Source organism: Bombina bombina, chromosome 5 (genome assembly GCF_027579735.1).
Source record: "Bombina bombina isolate aBomBom1 chromosome 5, aBomBom1.pri, whole genome shotgun sequence".
In the NCBI taxonomy this organism is placed as follows: domain Eukaryota; kingdom Metazoa; phylum Chordata; class Amphibia; order Anura; family Bombinatoridae; genus Bombina; species Bombina bombina.
The window spans coordinates 126003759-126024462 of record NC_069503.1 but is presented as its reverse complement, the minus strand read 5'-3'; the positions used below and the strand labels follow the sequence as shown (position 1 = coordinate 126024462).

Genomic DNA, 20704 nt, shown 5'->3' with positions numbered 1-20704 from the left:
GGTGGTATATAAAAAAAACAATTACAGGGATCAAATAGGTAGAGGGTCCTGCCGAGAGTTGCACTATTGTAGTCGTCTCTTATGAAGGTGGACTACAAACTGGACTCATAGCCTTACATGCTATGGGGTTTAATGGGATAGCAGTGGAGATAGGAAGGTTAATGTAGGTTGTATGCGTCCCTGAATATTAGATTCTTCAGGGAGCACTTGAAGCTTTTAAAACTAGGGGAGAGTATTACGGAGCGAGGCAGAGAGTCCCATAAGATGGGAGCCAATCTGGAGAAATCTTGGAAATATTGTAAAAATGGAAGGCGGTAACGAGAGGAGGAGAGTAGGAGATCATGAGCAGAGCGAAGGGGACTGGAGGGAGAGTATCTGGAGACAAGCTCTAAGATGTAGGGGGGAGCAATGATATTTGAGGGGTTTGTGTGTCAGAGTGAGAATGTTGTGTTTAAGGCAAGAGAAAGCCAGTGAAGGGATTGGCAGAGAGGTGCGGCAGATGAAGTGCGACGTGTAAGGAAGTTAAGCCTGGCAGAGGCATTCATTATGGATTGTAAAGGAGCTAGGGGGCAGCTAGGGAGACCAGACCAGATCCTTGCTTGGAGACAGTCTTTCTTTTGTGTCCTCTTTATTTCCTGTTCAGGTCTGCAATGTCACTTAGTTTATTGAACTTCAAAAAGTTAAATGGACATTCTACAATATAAAAAGTACTTACATTATTTTAATCCTTGCCCAGTAACCACACCGTCTAACCGTATCGATGTTTGGAAGATTTGGCCAACTGATCCCTCCTACATGTGACAATTTCCCTGGGGGCTGCAAGTTCCTTAAAGGGGGACACTCAATCAAAATTAAACTTTCATTATTCAGATAGAGCATGCCATTTTAAACAATTTTCTAATTTACTTCCATTAACTAAATGTGCACAGTCTTTTTATACTTAAACTTTTTGAGTCACCAGCTCCTACTGAGCATGTGCAAGAATAAGTATGTATGCATTTCTGGATGGCTGTCACATGGTACGTGTATGCATTTGTGATTGGCTGATGACTGTCACATGGTACAGGGGGGAGTGGAAAAAGACAACTTTTAAAATTGTCAGAAAAAAAATCTACTACTAATTTGAAGTTCAGACTAAGTGCTATTGCATTGTCTTGTTATCTTGCATTTGTTTATGCAAATCTACTGTGTTGACTGGTCCTTTAACGATTCAGTTGTGCACGGCTTTTGTGCATTGTGCTCTAAGTGACACTGCAGAGCTGAACAGGAAGTGATGAGGGCAAATTAAAGTAACTGACTGTCTGAAGCAAGGATACTTCTGTAGTATTTGATTTTATATTTTATGAGTGGCTGCAGCTTCTTATTTCAGAACAGCATTCTCTGCAGACACGCTTTCCACCCTGTAGGTTGTCTGCTGTTACTAATAAGACCACACCTTAGAAGCTGCTGCTACTCTCAGAAAATATAAAATCAAATACTCCAGAGGTATACTTGCTTGCAGACTGTCTTTTTTTTCTTTTGTGTCTCCTCTTCATTTTCTGTTCAGGTCTGCAATGTAACTTGGAGCGCAATGCGCGAAACCCAGTGCACAAGCGTCATCTGTGCGTGATTCGCAGCCCCCAGTCACTTACACAAACCCAGTTTAATAGTGAATTCACGTGTAGGAGCGATCAGACGGCCCTTTCAAAATGACTAAAACTTCCAAACATCGTTTTTGCCTACATGGGGTGTGGGGAGAAACATGTTCTTGGGGATACGGTTAGACTGTGTGGTCACTGGCCAAAGATTAAAAAGTACCATTATAGTGTACACTGGACACTGTCCCTTCAATAAAATACATCTAGATGGCCTCTTTGCATTATGTATCAGCCTAAACTCTATCAGTCCCTATAATTTATTTTTTAATCCACAGTTTATTGAAAAATGTTAAAGGGTAGGAAAGTCAAAATTAAACTTGCATGATTCAGCTATAGTATGTAATTTTGTAAGTCACTTTCGTTTCAAATGTGCATCATTCTCTTGGTATCCCTTGTTGAAAAAGAATATGCAAATATCCTACACTAGTGGGAGCTGCTGCTGATTGGTGCCTACACACACTTGTCTCTTGCGATTGGCTAACTAGATGTGTACAGCTAGCTTCCAGCAGTGCAATGCTTTTTCATCATCAAATCAGATAATAAAGCAAAGATCACAATAGAAGTAAATTGTAAAGTGGTTTAAAATTGCATGTTCTATCGAATCATGAAAGAGAAAATGTTGTGCTTTCCTGTCCCTTAAAGTTTACTTATAACAGAATATCATACTTTCTTGATCACGCAATATACATGTAGATTCCTAAAAATATATATATATTATTACAATTTTAAGTGTTACATAATGAAAAACCTTTCATAGTATGACACATGAGATTGGATATACAGAACAATAAAACCAATTATTCAATCAAGTTGCTTATGTGTTTTATTTTAAGTTAAAATTGTCTAGCTCTTTAAATAACCACATCATAGTTCTGCTTGAGTCAAAAGGAGAAATAAAACACTTCCATTCTTGAATATAATAAACAATACTCGCAATATATATCTGACATAGTGAAATAACTACTCGTATCTTCTGTGATCTGTAAAAACAGTGATACATTCAGATTTTAAACCAGGTCAAAAGTAAAAGCGAGATGTCAACTGAGTTGATTTCCACTATCCCAGTACAACATATAATACAGTAACCTTGTATAGAGCTCTATAAATCACAAAGGTAGTCTATCAAAACGTGTAAAGGTATACTAATAACTAGCCAGTTGAAGACCTAACTGTCCCCAAGTGTGGGATTAAAAAAACAAAACATTCATAAACTGTCATAATACATTTTAAAACAAAACAACAAAGCAAAGTAAATAGCTCAAAATATGGTGGGCATTTTGCTAAATAGTAAACCACTTTCGGCATTTAAAAAGAATCCTATACACCCGCATAAAGTGAAAGGCTTTTGAGGGGGAGAATCGCAACATATGAAATCTTGCTATGATGGGGGTAGCACATGATCCTGTACGATTTTTAATTCAATCTCCACTTCCAAAGTGTCTTGTTTTTGATAAATGAAACTTTTTATTCTACAATTCGGAGATTCTTATCCATATTTGTAAAGTAGCGATATCTTTACTTTTCCAATTCTTTGCTTAGAAAGAAATATTGATGCAAACTTAACCAGATCTCTATTAAAAAAGTATTACATTTCTAATGACACGATGAGTCCACGGATCATCTAATTACTATTGGGGAATATCACTCCTGCCCAGCAGGAGGCGGAAAAGAGCACCACGTCAAAGCTGTTAAATATCACCTCCCTTCCGTCTAACCCCAGTCATTCTCTTTGCCTACTTTAGAGCAAGGAAGGGGTAGAGCTAGGTGTTAGTAATAGATTCTTCAAGCAAAACTTTATTTTTTATTAGTACAAGATTGGGCTGCTTTGTTCTGGGGTGTAGCTGTAGTCCATATCAGTGTCTTCAGTAGAGCAGTGGTGGCTTTAGAGCAATGGAAACTTGTGGGACATAATTCTCACTGCGCCTCCTATGTAATTTATGTTGCCCTAATCCTGATAGCCTGAGTAAAATTATTTAGTCTTTATCTTTTTTCTCCACAGGGCTATGTGAGGGACAGGACCTCTCAAACCTGGTGAAGCTGCCTTGCTGTTGGGCAGATTTAAGAGGCAAGTGCTGACTTATTATTTTGGGTCTGGGAAATAAAAGGATCTCAGAGGAAGTTGGAGCACTTTATTTACTTGGGACATAAATCCTCCCTATAGAAAAAGTAGGGGATTTATACGACAGCACTTTAGGCAGGCACTGGGGCTGATGAGCTATTTTAGGCTCAGTATGAGGTGGTTTTCACTGCTCCCGGCAGCTTAACTTATAAGATGTCGACTGGGATATTCAAGTTTTGAGACGCCCACGATGGGCGGAGCTATGTGAGGCGGCAATTTGGGTTGCGCGCCACTATCAACACTTCCTGATATCGGGAGGAATGAGTGTTGTAGACGAATTCCTCAGTGTTAAGACATGCGTTAGGACTGGACAGCGGTTCGTTATCAACTACAGCTGAGTTCCGGATCTTTTGCTGAGGGGATTGTAGCCGGTGTCAGCAGGGTAGGTAGGCACCTCAGCAAAATTAAGCTGAGGTGTTCTGCAGTATTTGTGTAGCTTTTTAGCCCACTCTGCATACAAAAATAGTTACGTTTTTAAAGTTTTTATGTTTTTAATTTTTATTAAATGTAAGCTTTTTATTTGATTCATCCATTGTGAGTCAGAATGGACCAAGAGGCTTTGCAAAATGTCACTTATGTTTCGATGCCAATGTGGAACCACCAATCCCTTTCTGTTCCTCATGTATTGAGAGAACTTTAAATTATAGGGATAGACTTTTTTCTGAGCCAAGATTTTCTAAGACGGATGCTGTTCAGGAGTCTAATGACAATGTTCAATATATGCCGCAACTTTCTCCTCAAGTGTCCCAAATTTTATCGCCCACACATGCAGTGCCCTGCGCTTCCTCTGAAACTCCACCTGGAGTTACCTTGCAAGACATCGCTTCCCTAATGTCATCGGCGGTATCTGATGCATTGGGGCCTATTTATCAAAGGTCTTGCGGACCTGATCCGACAGTGCGGATCAGGTCCGCAAGACCTCGCTGAATGCGGAGAGCAATACGCTCTCTGCATTTAACATTGCACCAGCAGCTCACGAGCTGCTGGTGCAACGCCGCCCACTGCTGACTCGAGGCCAATCGGCCGCCAGCAGGGAGGTGTCAATCAACCTGATCGTACTCTATCGGGTTGATTTCCGGCGATTCCTGTCCGCCTCATCAGAGCAGGCGGACAGGGTTATCTGCTTCATAACTGGTGTTTCTGGCGAGTCTAAAGACTCGCCAGAAACACACCCCTTCAAGCTCCGTTCAGAGCTTGATAAATGGCCCCGATTGTCTGCTTTTCCCATGCTGCAGGGAAAGCACAAGAGGAAATGTAATCAATCAGTGAATAAGGTTGCTGATACAGTAGTGGCTATTCCAAATTTTCCTTCCCAGAAACCTAAAGAGGGAAGATACTTCGATAGTATCTAAGGGTGAAATCTCAGACAGTGTAATACCTTTATCTGATACTGAAATTGTTTCTTTCAGTTTAAGCTTGAACATCTCCGTTTGTTACTTAAGGAGGTTTTAGCTACCATGGACGACTCCAACACTATTGTCGTAGTCAATCCTAAACAGTCCAGTAAAAAGTCCTAAAAGTATTTTGACGTGCCCTCCATGGTGGAAGCATTTCCTGTACCAGATAGGGCTACAGAGATTATTGCTAAGGAATGGGAGACACCGGGTATCCCTTTTTCTCCATCCCCTATTTTTAAAAATGTTTCCTATAGCAGACTCTATCAAGGAGTCTTGACAGACGGTACCCAAGGCGTAAGGGGCAATTTCCACGCTAGCTAAGAGAACTATTATTCCCATAGCGGATAGTTCATTTAAGGATCCTATGGATAAGAAGTTAGAAGGGTTGCTTAAGAGAATGTATGTACACCAGGGTTTACAATGGCAAGCTGCGGTTTGTATTGCTATTGTCACTAGTGCGGCAGCATACTGGTTTGATGCGTTGTCTGATTCTATTCGGACACGCACTCCCCTCGAAGAAATCCAGGATAGGCTAAAGGCCCTTAAGTTGGCCAACTCCTTTATTACAGATGCTTCCCTTCAGGTTATTAAGCTGGGAGCTAAGTTTTCAAGCTTTGCCATATCGGCTCGCAGAGCTTTATGGTTAAAATTTTGGTCTGCAGATGTGTCATCTAAGTCTAAACCTTTGGCGATTCCTTACAAGGGAAAGACCTGGTTTGACGGAGATAATTTCTGATATTACGGGAGGTAAGGGACATTTCCTCCCTCAGGATAAGAGAAATAAACAAAAAGGACGTCAGTAATTTTAGTTCCTTTGGAAATTTCAAGGGAAATCCTTCCACTCCCTCTTCCAAGCCGGATCAGTCCAAGCTTTCCTGGAGACCCAATCAGTCTTGGAACAAGGGAAAGCAATTCAAGAAGCCTGCTGTTGAGTCAAAGACCGCATGAAGGGCCTGCTCCCGATCCAGGACGGATCTTGTGGGGGGCAGGCTTTCCTTCTTTGCTCAGGCTTGGGATCGAGATGTTCTAGATCCCTGGGCAGTGGACATTGTGTCCCAGGTAGGGCTGCAACAACTAATCGGTAAGATTGATCATAAAAATAGTTGTCAAAGAATCTCATTATCGATTAGTTGGTTAATTGCACAGCACCAGCTGCTTCAATCCGATGAACTCCTGCACATGGTATTGTGCAAACATTTTTATTTTTTCTATCCGATTAATCGGATGATTATTGTCCGATTAATCGAATAGAAAAAAGATTAAAAAAATAAATTCAATATCTTCGTTGCAGTAGATCATCAGATTAAAGCAGCTGGCACTGTGCAACTGACCAACTAATCACTGACCACCTAATTGATAATGAGATTTGTTGACAACTATTTTTATGATCAAACTTACCGATTAGTTTTTGCAGCCCTAGTCCCAGGGATACAAACTGGAGTTCAAGACCTTTCCTCCCAGGGGCAGGTTTCTGCTTTCAAGATTATCTGTAGACCAGACAAAAAGAGGCGTACTTACACTGTGTATGGGTCCTCTCCGACCTGGGAGTGATAGTTCCTGTTCCAATGCAGAAACAAGGTCTGGGATTCTATTCCAATCTATTTGTGGTTCCCAAGAAGGAGGGAACCTTCAGACCAATTTTAGATCTCAAAGTCTAAACAAATTCCTCAGTGCCGTCCTTCAAGATGGAAACCATTCGTTCCATTCTTCCTTTGGTACAAGAGGGTCAATTTGACCACGGTGGATTTAAAGGACGCTTACTTACATGTTCCCATCCACAGGGACCATCACAAGCTTCTAAGGTTTGCTTTTCTAGACAAACACTTCCAGTTCGTAGCTCTTCCATTCGGCCTTGCCACAGCTCCGAGAATTTTCTCAAAGGTTCTAGGATCCCTGTTGGCGGTGCTCAGATTTTGGGGCATTGCAGTGGCACCTTATCTGGACGACATTCTGGTTCAGGCGCCTTTTCAACAAGCAAGATCACACATGGAAATGTTATCTTTCCTGCGGTCTCACAGATGGAAGGTGAATTTGGAAAAGAGTTCCTTAGTTCCAACTACAAGGGTAGTTTTCTTGGGAACCATAATAGACTCCTTATCAATCATCGGCCGTCGGTGGCTCAGTGCATGGAGGTAATTGGGCTGATGGTAGCGGCAATGGACATCATCCCGTTCGCCCGTTTCCACCTCAGACCTCTGCAGTTAAGCATGTTCAGGCAGTGGAACTGAGATTATGCAGATCTGTCTCCGCGATTACAGCTGGAGCAGGAGACAAGGGATTCTCTACTTTGGTGGTTGTCTCAGGATCATCTCTCCCAGGGAACCTGTTTTCGCAGACCCTCTTGGGTGATTGTGACAACAGACGCCAGCCTTCTGGGATGGGGAGCAGTCTGGGGCTCCCTAAAGGCTCAGGGAACTTGGACTCGGTCGGAGGCTGTTCTACCCATAAACATTCTAGAGCTGAGAGCAATCTTCAATGCTCTTCTGGCCTGGCCTCAGCCCTGTTCATCAGGTTCCAGTCGGACAATATAACCTCAGTGGCTTACATCAACCATCGGGGAGGAACTCAGAGTTCCTTGGCCATGACAGAGGTAGCCAAGATCATTCAGTGGGCGGAGACCCACAATTGCGGTCTGTCGGCGATCCACATTCCAGGAGTGGACAACTGGGAGGCGAATTTCCTGAGCAGACAGACCTTTTACCCGGGGGAGTGGGAACTCCATCCGGAAGTGTGTTCCAGCCTGATTCTCAAACGGGGTCAGTCGGAATTGAATCTCATGGCATCTCGGCAGAATGTCAAGCTTCCGAGGTATGTATCAAGGTCAAGGGACCCTCAGGCTGTACTGATAGACGCTCTGGCAGTACCTTGGAATTTCAGTCTTGCATACCTTTTTCCCTCCATTTGCTCTTCTACCTCAAGTCATTGCTCAAATCATCAAGCAGGAGAGGGCGTTGGTGATTCTCATTGCAACGGCGTGGCCTCGCAGGATTTGGTATGGAGACCTGGTGGACATGTCATCTCTTCCACCTTGGAGACTTCCGTTGAGGAAGGACCTTCTACTTCAAGGACCCTTCATCCAGATCTAGTTTCTCTGAAGCTGACTGCTTGGAGATGGAACGCTTAATTTTTATCTAAGCTTGGTTTTACAGATCAGTTCATTGAGACTGATTCAGGCTCGTAAACCTGTGACTAGAAACATTTACTATAAGATATGGCGTGAATATCTATATTGGTGTGAATCGAAGGGCTATTCTTGGAGTAGAGTTCGTATTCCTAGAATTCTGTCCTTTCTCCAAAAAGGTTTTATCGGCAAGTTCCCTAAAGTGTCAAATATCTGCCTTGTCCATTTTGTTACATAAAAGTCTGGCGGACGTCCTAGATGTACAATTTTGTCAGGCCTTGGTCAGGATCAGGCCTATATTCAAACCAGTTAATCCTCCCTGGAGTCTTAATTTAGATCTTCAAGGGGCTCCGTTTGAGCCGATGCATTCCTTAGATATTGTTATCTTTGAAAGTTTTGTTTCTTGTTGCTATTTCATCTGCTCGTAGAGTGTCAGAGCTCTCGGCATTACAGTATGAGTCCCCTTACCTTTATTTTTCATTCGGATAAGGTGGTTTTACGTACTAAATTAGTGTTTCTCCCTAAAGTAGTTTCAGACTGGAACATTAATCAGGAGATTGTTCCTTCCTTGTGTCCGAATACTTCTTCTCAGAAGGAACAGCTTCTGCACAATCTAGACGTGGTACGTGCATTAAAATTATTTTTTAAGGGCGACTAAGGATTTTCTTCTGTTCTATTTGTGGTTTTCTCTTGAAAATGTAAGGTGCAGAAAGCTACGGCTACTTTCTTTTTGACTGAAGAGTATCATTCGCTTTGCATATGAAACTGCTGGGCAGCAGCCTCCTGAGAGAGTTACGGCTCATTCTACGAGGGCGGTTTCCTCTTACTGGGCTTTCAAAAATGAAGCTTCTGTGGAACAGATTTGCAAGGCTGCAACTTGGTCCTCTCCACACTTTCAAATATGACACTTTTGCCTCAGCTGAGGCTGCTTTTAGGAGAAGGGTTCTTCAAGCAGTGGAGCCTTCCGTTTAGGTTCCCTGTCTTGTCCCTCCCTTATCTGTGTACTCTAGCTTGGGTATTGATTCCCAATAGTAATTAGATGATCTGTGGACACATCGTGTCATTAGAAAGAAAACAAAATTTATGCTTACCTGATAAATTTCTTTCTTTCTTGACACGATGAGTCCACGGCCCGCCCTGTTCGTAAGACAGGTTATGTTATAAACTTCAGACACCTCTGCACCTTGTTGCTTCCTTTCTCTTTTACTTCGGTCGAATGACTGGGGTTAGAGGGAAGGGAAGTGATATTTAAGCTGTGGTGCTCTTTGCCGCCTACTGCTGGGCAGGAGTGATATTCCCCAATAGTAATTAGATGATCCGTGGACTCATCGTGTCAAAGAAATACATTTATCAGGTAAGCATAATTTTTTTTTTTTTTTTTTTTTTACTACGATTTTAGGTTGTTTTCTTTCCTAAGACATGGAGAGTCCACAACGTCATTCCAATTACTAGTGTGATATTCACTCCTGGGATATTCTCTCCTGGCCAGCAGGAGGACGCAAAGAGCACCCCAGCAGAGCTGTTAAGTGTCACTTCCCTTACTCATAACCCCCAGTCATTCTCTTTGCCTCTGTCAATGGATGATGTGAAGTTGGTATCTGAAGATATTTATTCCTTTTATGGGTACTTTTCCCTGCAAGCAAGGATTGGGGTTTAGCTGTGTCCACGTTTAATCTCTTGATTAAGAGTAGTGGTAGCTTTCAAGCAGTTAGAAAACAAAGCAAGAACCACTTCAGCACTTTCTAACATAATTGCTACCCTAGTTATAGAAAGCCAGAGTTAGTTACTCTGTTCTTTCTTTTTCTACAGGTCTCTGATAGGAGTGTGTGTCCTTTTACACTGTGTGAGTTGTCTTTCTGCCCAACAGATGGAAATACAGGTAAGTGCCTCTTGTCTTCTAGGTACTGGAGACTTGCACTCTACTTTAATTCTGCATTAATTTTCATGGGACATTATAATCCCTTATTGATTCATTTGGGGAAGTATGCAGGCACTATTTGTATGTGAGGAGACTAAGGGATTAACGGCTTCCATTAGTTTTTATGGGGTGGCTCTATTGACCCTATGGCTATATGCATTTATTGCATAGTATTTCTATTGGGGGGGTTTGTGTGTTTCTTATTAGGGAATGTTTTAAATGGCTACTTTCTGGTTTTTACTTAATAGTAGAATTGCGTGCTTTTACTTTATTGCCACTCACGTGACCTCCCGCTTGTAGCGGAGCGGGGTCATTCCTGTGTTTTTCTTCAGTTGTGGCTGTGGGGTTATCGTCTGACAGATTGTAAAGTCCTAATTTCATGCAGCTTCTGCAGGTTACGGTAGGGCACCTCAGCTTCTGAAGTGTATTTCTCAGTTTTATTTTAAATTTGTTTAACACTTTGAAGGACTTTCCTTCTTAAAGCGACATTCCTTACTTTTTGGGTACTTTATCAGCTATGGATAATGAACAGGAGTCTGTTTCTTTTGATAAATGCTTATGTTTAGAAGCTCAAATTGTTTTGCCTGTGCAATTTTGTTCCTCATGTTTAGAAAAGACCATAAGATTTAAAGATAAATGACTTCATTCTGAGCCTAATGTGTCTCAGGATGATGCTGTTCAGGATATGCCACAGCTTTCTCCTCAAGTCCCAAGCCTCAATGACTTCACATACAGTGCCCTGCAGTTCCTCTCAGCCTCCTGGAGGAGTGTATTTGCCAATAGATTTTGCTGCACAGATCTTCTGCGCTATCTGCTGCTTTATCTGCTTATCTGATAATCTGAAGAGGATACCTCTGTAGCTTCTGAGGGCTAAATCTCAGATTCTGACAGTATAAATCCTTTGATTCTAAAGAAGTCAACTTCAGATTTAAGCTTGAACACCTTTTGTTTACTTCTAAAGGAGGTACTGGCTACTTTGGACGACTCCGATTCTTCTGTCGCTGTCAACACTAAAAAAATCTAGTAAGCTTAATAAATACTATGATGATCCTTTCTTCCTTCCTTCCTCTGTGGAAGTGTTTCCTGTTCCAGACCGGGTGTCAGAGATCATAACACAGGAATGGGACAAGCCAGGGATTTCTTTTTCCCTGTCTTTAAAAGTATGTTTCCTGTTGCTGACTCCATTCGGGACTCATGGCACACTGCCTAAGGTAGAAGGGGCTTTTTCTACTCTGGCCAAGAGAACCACGATTCCTATAGAGCAGCAGTTACCAACCTGTTACGCGGCGGACCGCTTGGGGGTACGCAAAAATATTGTTAGTAATTGCGAAACAGAAGTGCGCCCCAAGGCAGAACATAATGTGTGATGTCATCGCAGAAAGCACAGGCAAGTACGTTGCGCAAAGAATGGTCCTAAACTCATTTTTTTTTTTTTTCTGTCTGTTTATTCTCCATAGTGTCCCATGGCCCCCCATAGAAGGTCTTGTGGGTGGTGAGAATGTGCATAGGCTGCTTCCTTGCTGGGACTACTCAGAGCTAACCTAAGAAGGGTAAAAAAAAAAAAAAACTTTGAGGGATGGATGGAGGTAATGAAGAGAGGGGGTACTCATAAATGAAAAGCCTAATCAAGGGGTACGGGAGAGAATAAAGGTTGGGAACCGCTGCTATAGAGGATAGCTGTTCTTGTAAGGATCCCATGGACAAAAAGCTGGAGGCTTTATTAAAGAAAATGTGTGTTCATCGGGGTCTACAATGGCAACCTGCAGTTTGTATTGCTAGTGTAACAAGTGCAGCATCTTATTGGTGTGATGCTTTGTCATTCGATTTTAGAGGAGACTCAGAGGAGATCCAAGATAGGATTAAGACTCTCAAACTGGCCAATTCCTTTATCTCTGATGCCAACATGCAAGTCATTAGACTGTTTGGTCCTGGTCTGGCGGAGATAATTTCTGAAATTACGGGTGGAAAGGGGTCCTTTCTACCACAAGACAAGAAGAAAAGACCTAAGGGACGTCAAAATTCTAATTTCCTTAAAGGGACACTGTACCCACATTTTTTCTTTTGTGATTCAGATAGAGCATTCAATTTTAAGCAACTTTCTAATTTACTTCTATTAATTTTTCTTAGTTCTCTTGATATCTTTATTTGAAAAAGAATGCATCTAAGCTGAGGAGCCAGCAAATTTGTGGTTCAGAACCATGGACAGCAATTGTTTATTGGTGCTGCCCAATCAGCAAGGACAACCCAGGTTGTTCACCAAAAATGGGCCGGCATCTAAACTTAAATTCTTGCTTTTCAAATAAACATACCAAGAGAATGAAGAAAATTTGGAGTACATTAGAAAGTTGCTTCAAAATGCATGTTCTATCTGAATCACAAAAGAAAAAATTTGGGTACAGTGTCCCTTTAATACAAGGAGAGTCCACGGCTTCATTCCTTACTGTTGGGAAATACTGAACCTGGCCACCAGGAGGAGGCAAAGACACCCCAGCCAAAGGCTTAAATACCCCTCCCACTTCCCCTATCCCCCAGCCATTCTTTGCCTTTAATCACAGGGTTGTTCTTTAGGAGGGGTATATGCCCTCAATATGGGACTGGAGTTTTAAGTAGTCTTCTCAGCCTCTTAGTGAGAGGATTGATGAAAGTTAGTCTGGAGATGCAGGGAGAGTCTTCCTGCGAACCCATCTCTATCACATGTAACTTCCCGTAGCATGCCTGATCCTCCGTCTGGAGGGAGCCTTTTCCATCAGACTTCACCGCACAGTTAAAAACGGTGGTGTCTGAGACTTAGTGCTTTACCTCGCCCTGCCAAGCGCAAGCGAAAGGTTATACATAGCTCTCTGGAGGGTGAACTTTCTGTATCGGAGTCTACCTCTAGGCCTCCGGCTGCCAGCTTTTAGATTTAAAATTGAACACTTACGTTTTCTTCTAAAGGAGGTTCTGTCGACATTAGAGGTTCCAGAGGCTAAGTTGCCTAATGAACCTTTGATCCCTAAATTAGACAGGGTGTACGAGGACAGGGTAGCACCGCTAACCTTCCCTGTACCTGTAAAAATGACGACCATTATTAAGAACGAGTGGGATAGAATTGGATCTTCCTTTTCCCCTTTTGTCTGCCTTTAAAAAAAAATTATTCCTGGTCCCGGACTCGCAGCTGAAGTTGTGGGATTCTGTCCCTCAGGTGGATGGCGATATCTCCACGTTAGCCAAGCGTACTACTATCCCTCTTGAGGATTGCTAGTCATTCAGAGAGCTGATGGATAAGAAGATGGGAAACTTTTCTCAGAAATTTTTTTCTGCATACAGGATACTTATTTCAACGGGCAACGGCTGTTGCCTTGGTTGTTGGAGCTGCGGCCTACTGGTGCGACTTCTTAGCGGATTTGATCGAGGTGGAGGGTCCCCTTGATGTTATCCAAGAAAGTATAAAAGCATTGAGAATTGCTAATAATTTTATCGGTGATGCAAAATGCAGATTTCTGGTTTCTCAGTGCAGACCCGTTGGTCGCTCTGGATGAAGTCCGGGTCTGCGGACATGACTTCTAAGTCTAGACAACTTTCCGTTCCCTTTAAGGGAAATATTTTATTTGGTCCAGGCCTGGACTCAATTATCTCCACAGTTACAGGGGGCAAGGGTGCCTTCCTACCGCAGGATAAGAACAACAAATCTAAGGGACAAGGATCTAATTTTGTCCCTTTTGTTCTGAAAAGTCCCAATGTCAGTAGTCATTCTCTAAGCCCGAGCAAACCAAGAGCACTTGGCAGCCGGCTCAATCCTAGAATAAATCCAAGCAGCACAAGAAGCCCGCCGAGAACAAGTCGGCATGAAGGGGCGGCCCCCGATCCGGCGCTGGATTGTGTAGGGGCAGACTGTCGCTGTTTTCAGATGCTTGGTTCAGGGACGTGCAGGATCCATGGGTCCTGGAGTTCATAGCTCAGGGATACAAGATGGGTTTCAAATCTCATCCACTCAAGGGCAGATTTCTCCTTTCAAGCCTGTCTTCAAAAGCCAGGTTCAGTATTTCCCAACAGTAAGGAATGAAGCTGTGGACTCTCCTTGTACAGAAGGAAATGAAATTATATGGTACGCATAATTTGTTTTTAGTTTCTTTCGTAACTTTAAAGGTCAAAAAATCTTCCTCTTAGAGATCCAATCAGACTTAAAATAAGGGGAAGCAATCAAAGAAGCCTTCATCTGAGACTAAGTCAGTAGGAAGGGTCTGCCCCCGGTCCGGGATTGGTTCAAGTGGGGGGCAGACTTTCCTTGTTTCGACAAGCTTGGTTACGCAATGTCCCAGACCCTTGGGCTGTGGACATAGTATCTCAGGGTTACAAAATAGAGTTCAAGACTTGTCCTCCCAGGAGCAGATTCCTTCTCTCAAGATTATCTGCAGATCAGGTAAAAAGAGGCATTCTTAAGCTGCGTTCAGGACCTTTCCTCCCTTGGAGTGATTGTTCCAGTCCCAGTAAGGGAACAGGGTCCAGGATTCTATTCAAATATGTGGTTCCCAAAAAAGAGGGAACTTTTTAGACCCATTTTAGACTGAAAGTGTCAACAAATTTCTCAGAATACCGTCCTTCAAAATGGAAACTATTTGTTCCATTTTTCCTTTGGTCCAAGAGGGGTCAGTTAATGACGACCATAGATCTGAAGGACGCGTAATTTTGTGCCCATCCACAGGGATCATCACCAGTTCCTGAGATTCTCTTTTCTAGACAAGCACTTTCAATTTGTTGCTCTAATGTTTGGCCTTGTCACAGCTCCCAGAATTTTCACAAAGTTTCTGGGGGCTCTCTTGGCAGTTGTCAGGCCTCAGGGAATTGCGGTGGCGCCTTACCTGGACGACAAATTGGTTCAGGCGTCCTCTTTTCAACTAGCAAGCTCTCATACAGAGATCTTGTTGTCTTTTCTACGTTCCCACGGATGGAAACTGAATCTGGAGAAGAGTTCCCTTGTTCCAACTACAAGGGTGTGTTTCTTGGGGACCATCATAGATTCCCTATCTATGAGGATTTTTCTGACCGAGGTCAGAAAATACAAACTTCTCATTTCCTGCCTCTCTCTCCAGTCTTCTGTTCGTCCATCAGTGGCTCAATGCATGGAGGTAATTAGTCTGATGGTTGCTTCCATGGATATTGTTCCTTTTGCTCGATTCCATCTAAGAGCTCTTCAATTATGCATGCTCGGGCATTTGAACGGAGACCATTCAGATCTATTGCAGAGGATAGATCTGGATCCGTTAACAAGAGACTCTAGTGGTGCATTTCTCAGGATCATCTTGGGTAGTATTCTTCCGGAGACCCTCCTGGGTGATTATGACCACGGACGCCAGCTTGCTAGACTAGGGAGCAGTCTGGTGCTTGTTCAAGACTCAGGGCTTGTGGACTCCGGAAGAGTCTTCTCTCCCCATAAACATCTTGGAGTTGAGTGATCTTCAATGCCCTGATGGCTTGACCTCAATTGTCTTTAACCCAGTTTTTCATATTCCAGTCGGACAACAACCTCAGTGGCTTACCTCAACCACCAGGGAGGAACTCTGAGTTCCCTTGCTATGAAGGAGGTGACTCATTATTCAGTGGGCGGAAGCTCACAATAGTTTATCTGCCATCCACATTCCAGGGGTGGATAACTGGGAGGCGGATTTTCTGAGCAGACCGACCTTTCATCCAGGGGAGTGGGCTCTACATCCGGAGGTGGTTCTCCAGGTTAACTCTCAAGTGGAGGGTGCCCGAGTTGGATCTGATGTCGTCTCGGCAGAACGCCAAGCTTCCAAGGTATGGTTCAAGGTCAAGAGATCCTCAGGCCGCCTTGATGGATGCTCTGGTGGTTCCTCAGGCTTTCTGTCTAGCATACCTGTTTTCCCCCTTTCGCTCTCCTTCCAAGAGTCATGTGATTCTAATAGCTCCTGCATGGCCTTGCAGGACTTGGTTTACAGACCTGGTAAAGATGTCATCTTTTTCCTTGGAGGTTACCTCTGAGGAAGGACCTTCTAACTCAGGGTCATTTCCTCCATCCAAATCTAGTTTCTCTGAAGCTGACTGCTTGGAGATTGAATGCTTAGTTTTGGTTAGGCGTAGATTTTCTGAATCAGTAATTGATACCATGCTTCAAGCTCGCAAACGGGTTACTTGTAACATTTTACCATAAGGTATGGCGCAAATATTTTTATTGGTGTGAATCGAAGGGCTTCTCTTGAAGCAGGGTCAGGATTCCTAGAATTTTGTCTTTTCTCCAGGAAGGTCTAGTGAAGGGTTTGTCAGTCAGTTCTCTGAAGGGTCAGATTTCTGCACCTTCTAATCTTGTACATAAGTCTGGCGGATGTGCCAGATGTTCAATCTTTTTGTCAGGCCTTGGTCAGAATCAGGCCTGTGTTTAAACCTGTTGCTCCTTCTTGGAACCTTAACATAGTTCTTAGTTTTACAGCAGGCTCTGTTTGAGCCAATGCATTCTGTAGATATTAAATTATCTTTGAAAGTTTTTTTGTTTCTTTTTGCTATTTCCTCTGTGCTCAGTTTCTGAACTCTTGGCTCTGCAGTGTGATTTGCCTTACCTTATTTTTCATGCGGATAAGGTGGTCCTTCGTATTAAATTGGGGTTTCTCCCTAAGGTGGTTTTAGGTTGAAACATTAATCAGGAAATTGTTGTTTGTTCCTTTTGTTGTACTCCTTTTTCTCATAAGGAACGTCTTTTGCATAACTTGGATGTTGTGTGTGTGCTCTGAAATTTTACCTACAGGCAGGCTACTAAAGATTTAGACCCTTTCTCAGGAAAGCGTAAGGGTCAGAAGGCCTCTTCTACTTCTTTCCCTCTGGTTGAGAAGTATGATTCGTTTTGCTTATGAGACTGCTAGACAGCAGCCTCCTGAGAGAATTGTCTCATTCTACTAGGGCTGTCTCCTCTTCTTGGGCTTTCAAAAATGAAGCTTCTGTGGAACAGATTTGTAAGGCTGCAACTTTGTCCTCTCTGCATACTTTTTCCAAATTTGTTACTTTTGCCTCGGCTGAGGCCTCTTTTAGGTGAAAGGTTCTTCAAGCGGTGGGGCCTTCTGTTTTGGTCTGCCGGTTTTGTTCTCCCTCCCTGTTCATTCAGTGTCCTCTAGCTTGGGTATTGGTTCCCATTAGTAATTGGAATGACATTGTGGACTCTCCATGTCTTAAGAAAGAAAACAAAATTTATGCTTACTTGATGTATTTCTTTCCGGACATGGAGTGTTCACGACCCCACCCTTAATTAAGACAGTGTTTCTCTTGTAAGATGTATCGAGTCCACGGATTCATCCATACTTATGGGATATTCTCCTTCCCTACAGTAAGTGGCAGAGAGAGCACCCACAGCAGAGCTGTCCATATAGCTCCTCCCTTAGCTCCACCCCCCAGTCATTCTCTCTGCCTGCTTAACTGCTAGGAAGGGCAAAGGGAGTGTGGTGACAAAAATGTTAGTTTTTTTTTTTCTCAAGCAAAAGTTTATTTTAAATGGTACCAGTGTGTACTATTTACTCTCTGGCAGAAAAGGGATGAAGATTTCTGCAAGGAGGAGGATGATCTTAGCATTTTGTAACTAAGATCCACTGCTGTTCTTACAAGGGCTGAAGAGTACAGGAAAACTTCAGTTGGGGGAACAGTTTGCAGGGTAAACTGCATTAAGGTATGTTCAGTCTATTTTTTTCTAGACAGACTGTTATTTCTAGAAAAGGCTGGCAATATCCCCATAAGGGAAAGGTAAGCTGTATTCAGTAAAAGAGGAATCCAAGCTTGTATAAAGGGCTCATAGTTACTGGTGACACTAATAGGAAAAATCTTTTGGTTTAATTAATAAAACATTTTTTGAGGGACTTTAAGGGGTCTATGTGGCTTGTTTAAGGGTTATTAACCCACATGGCTGGTTTAAGAAACACTCTGGTGTTTTTTAGGCCCCATAACATTGAGTGAGGTGGGAGGGGCCTATTTTCAGTTGCACAGTTTATTTACCTCAGAAGCATCCAGCTACTTCTCCAGAGGTTCCTGCTGTATTTTAATCCGGTTTTTACATTAAGGGGTTAATTGTTTATTTGCATTGTTGTGCAAAGTTACTAAGGCTTTATGATGCTACTGTAAAAATTTTGTTTTGTTAACTGCTTTTTTTACACTGTTTTGCAGAGTTTGTGCAGCTTTTTTTCTCTTAAAGGCACAGTACCGTTTTTGTTTAAAGTGTTATTTTCTTTGATTAAAGTGTTTTTCAAGCTTGTTTGTTTTATTAGTAGCCTGTTTAACATGTCTGACACCAAGGAAAATCCTTGTTCTATGTGTTTAGAAGCCATTGTGGAACCCCCTCTTAGAATGTGTCCCACTTGCACTGATATGTCTATAAATTATAAAGAGCATATTTTAGCACTTAAAAATATTGCAATAGATGATTCTCAGACAGAAGGAAATGAGGGTTTAGCATCTAGCTCTCCCCAAGTGTCACAACCAGTAACGCCCGCACAAGTGACGCCAAGTACCTCTAGTGCGTCTAATTCATTTACTTTACAAGACATGGCCACAGTTATGAATAAAACCCTCACAGAGGTTTTCTCTAAACTGCCTGGTTTACAAGGAAAGCGTGACAGCTCTGGGTTAAGAACAAATGCTGAGCCGTCTGACGCTTTAGTAGCCGTATCCGATATACCCTCACAATGTTCTGAAGTAGGGGTAAGGGATTTGTTATCTGAGGGAGAGATTTCTGATTCAGGAAAGACGCTCTCTCAGACAGATTCTGATATGACGGCCTTAAAATTTAAGCTTGAACACCTCCGCTTATTGCTCAAGGAGGTATTAGCTACTCTAGACGATTGTGACCCTATAGTGGTCCCAGAGAAATTGTGTATAATGGACAGATACTTAGAGGTTCCTGTTTACACTGATGTTTTTCCAATCCCTAAGAGGATTGTGACTATTGTTACTAAGGAGTGGGATAGACCAGGTATTCCGTTCGCTCCCCCTCCTGTTTTTAAGAAAATGTTTCCCATATCTGACACCATACAGGACTCGTGGCAGACTGTTCCTAAGGTGGAGGGAGCTATTTCTACTCTTGCTAAGCGTACAACTATACCTATCGAAGACAGTTGTGCTTTCAAAGATCCTATGGATAAAAAATTACAGGGTCTCCTAAAGAAAATTTTTGTTTATCAAGGTTTTCTTCTCCAACCTATTGCATGCATTGTTCCTGTAACTACTGCAGCTGCTTTCTGGTTTAAGGCTCTAGAAGAGGCTCTCCAGGTGGAGACTCCATTAGAAGATATGGATAGAATTAAGGCCCTTAAGTTGGCTAATTCTTTCATTACAGATGCCGCTTTCCAAATCTAAATTAGCGGCAAAGAATTCAGGTTTTGCCATTTTAGCACGCAGGGCGTTATGGCTTAAGTCCTGTTCTGCTGATGCGTCATCAAAATCTAAATTGTTGAACATCCCTTTCAAAGGAAAGACCCTATTCAGGCCTGCATTGAAAGAAATTATTTCAGACATCACTGGAGGGAAAGGCTATGCCCTCCCTCAGGCTAAAACAAATAAGATGAGGACCAAACAAAATAATTTTCGTTCCTTTCGGAACTTCAAGGGTGGTCCCGCTTCAGCTTTCCCTGCAGCAAAGCAAGAAGGGAATTCTGTCCAATCAAAGTCAGTCTGGTGACCTAACCAGGCTTGGAACAAAGGTAAACAGGTCAAGAAGCCTGCTGCTGCCTCTAAGACAGCATGAAGGGGTAGCCCCCGATCCGGGACAGGATCTAGTAGGGGGCAGACTCTCTTTCTTTGCTCAGGCTTGGGCAAGAGATGTTCACGATTCCTGGGCTTTAGGAATTGTGTCCCAAGGATATCTTCTGGACTTCAGACTCCCCCCCCCCCCCCAGGGGGAGATTTCACATTTCTCAATTGTCTGCAAACCAGACAAAGAGAGAGGCGTTCTTACGCTGTGTAGAAGACCTACATACCATGGGAGTGATCTGCCCAGTTCCAAGAGCGGAACAAGGGCTAGGTTTTTACTCCAACCTGTTTGTGGTTCCCCCCCCAAAAAAAAGGGAACTTTCAGACCAATCTTGGATCTCAAAATTCTAAACAAATAACTGAGTACCATCTTTCAAGATGAAGACTATTTGGACTGCGTATCTACACATTCCTATTCACAGAGATCATCAATTCCTCAGATTCGCCTTTCTGGACAGGCATTACCAGTTTGTGGCCCTTCCCTTCGGGTTGGCCACGGCTCCCTGAATTTTCACAAAGGTTCTAGGGTCCCTTTTGGCGGTTCTAAGACCGCGGGGTATAGCAGTGGCGTCTTATCTAGACGACATCTTAATTCAGGCTTCGACTTTCCAGCTAGCCAAGTCTCACACGGACATCGTGTTGGCTTTTCTGAGATCTCACAGATGGAAGGTGAACATAAAGAGTTCTCTCGTCCCTCTCACAAGAGTTTCCTTCCTAGGGACTCTGATAGACTCGGTAGAAATGAAACTATTTCTTACTGAGGTCAGAAAATTTTTTAATCACTTGCCGAGCTCT

The 20704-nt window shown here is 42.8% G+C and overlaps 1 protein-coding gene across 1 annotated transcript in view; it reads left to right on the top strand.

Annotated features, from left to right (window-relative positions):
* Positions 1-20704, top strand: part of SMARCC1 (SWI/SNF related, matrix associated, actin dependent regulator of chromatin subfamily c member 1) — a gene marked incomplete in the record, with an annotated part of 306811 nt that overhangs the window by 46865 nt on the left and 239242 nt on the right.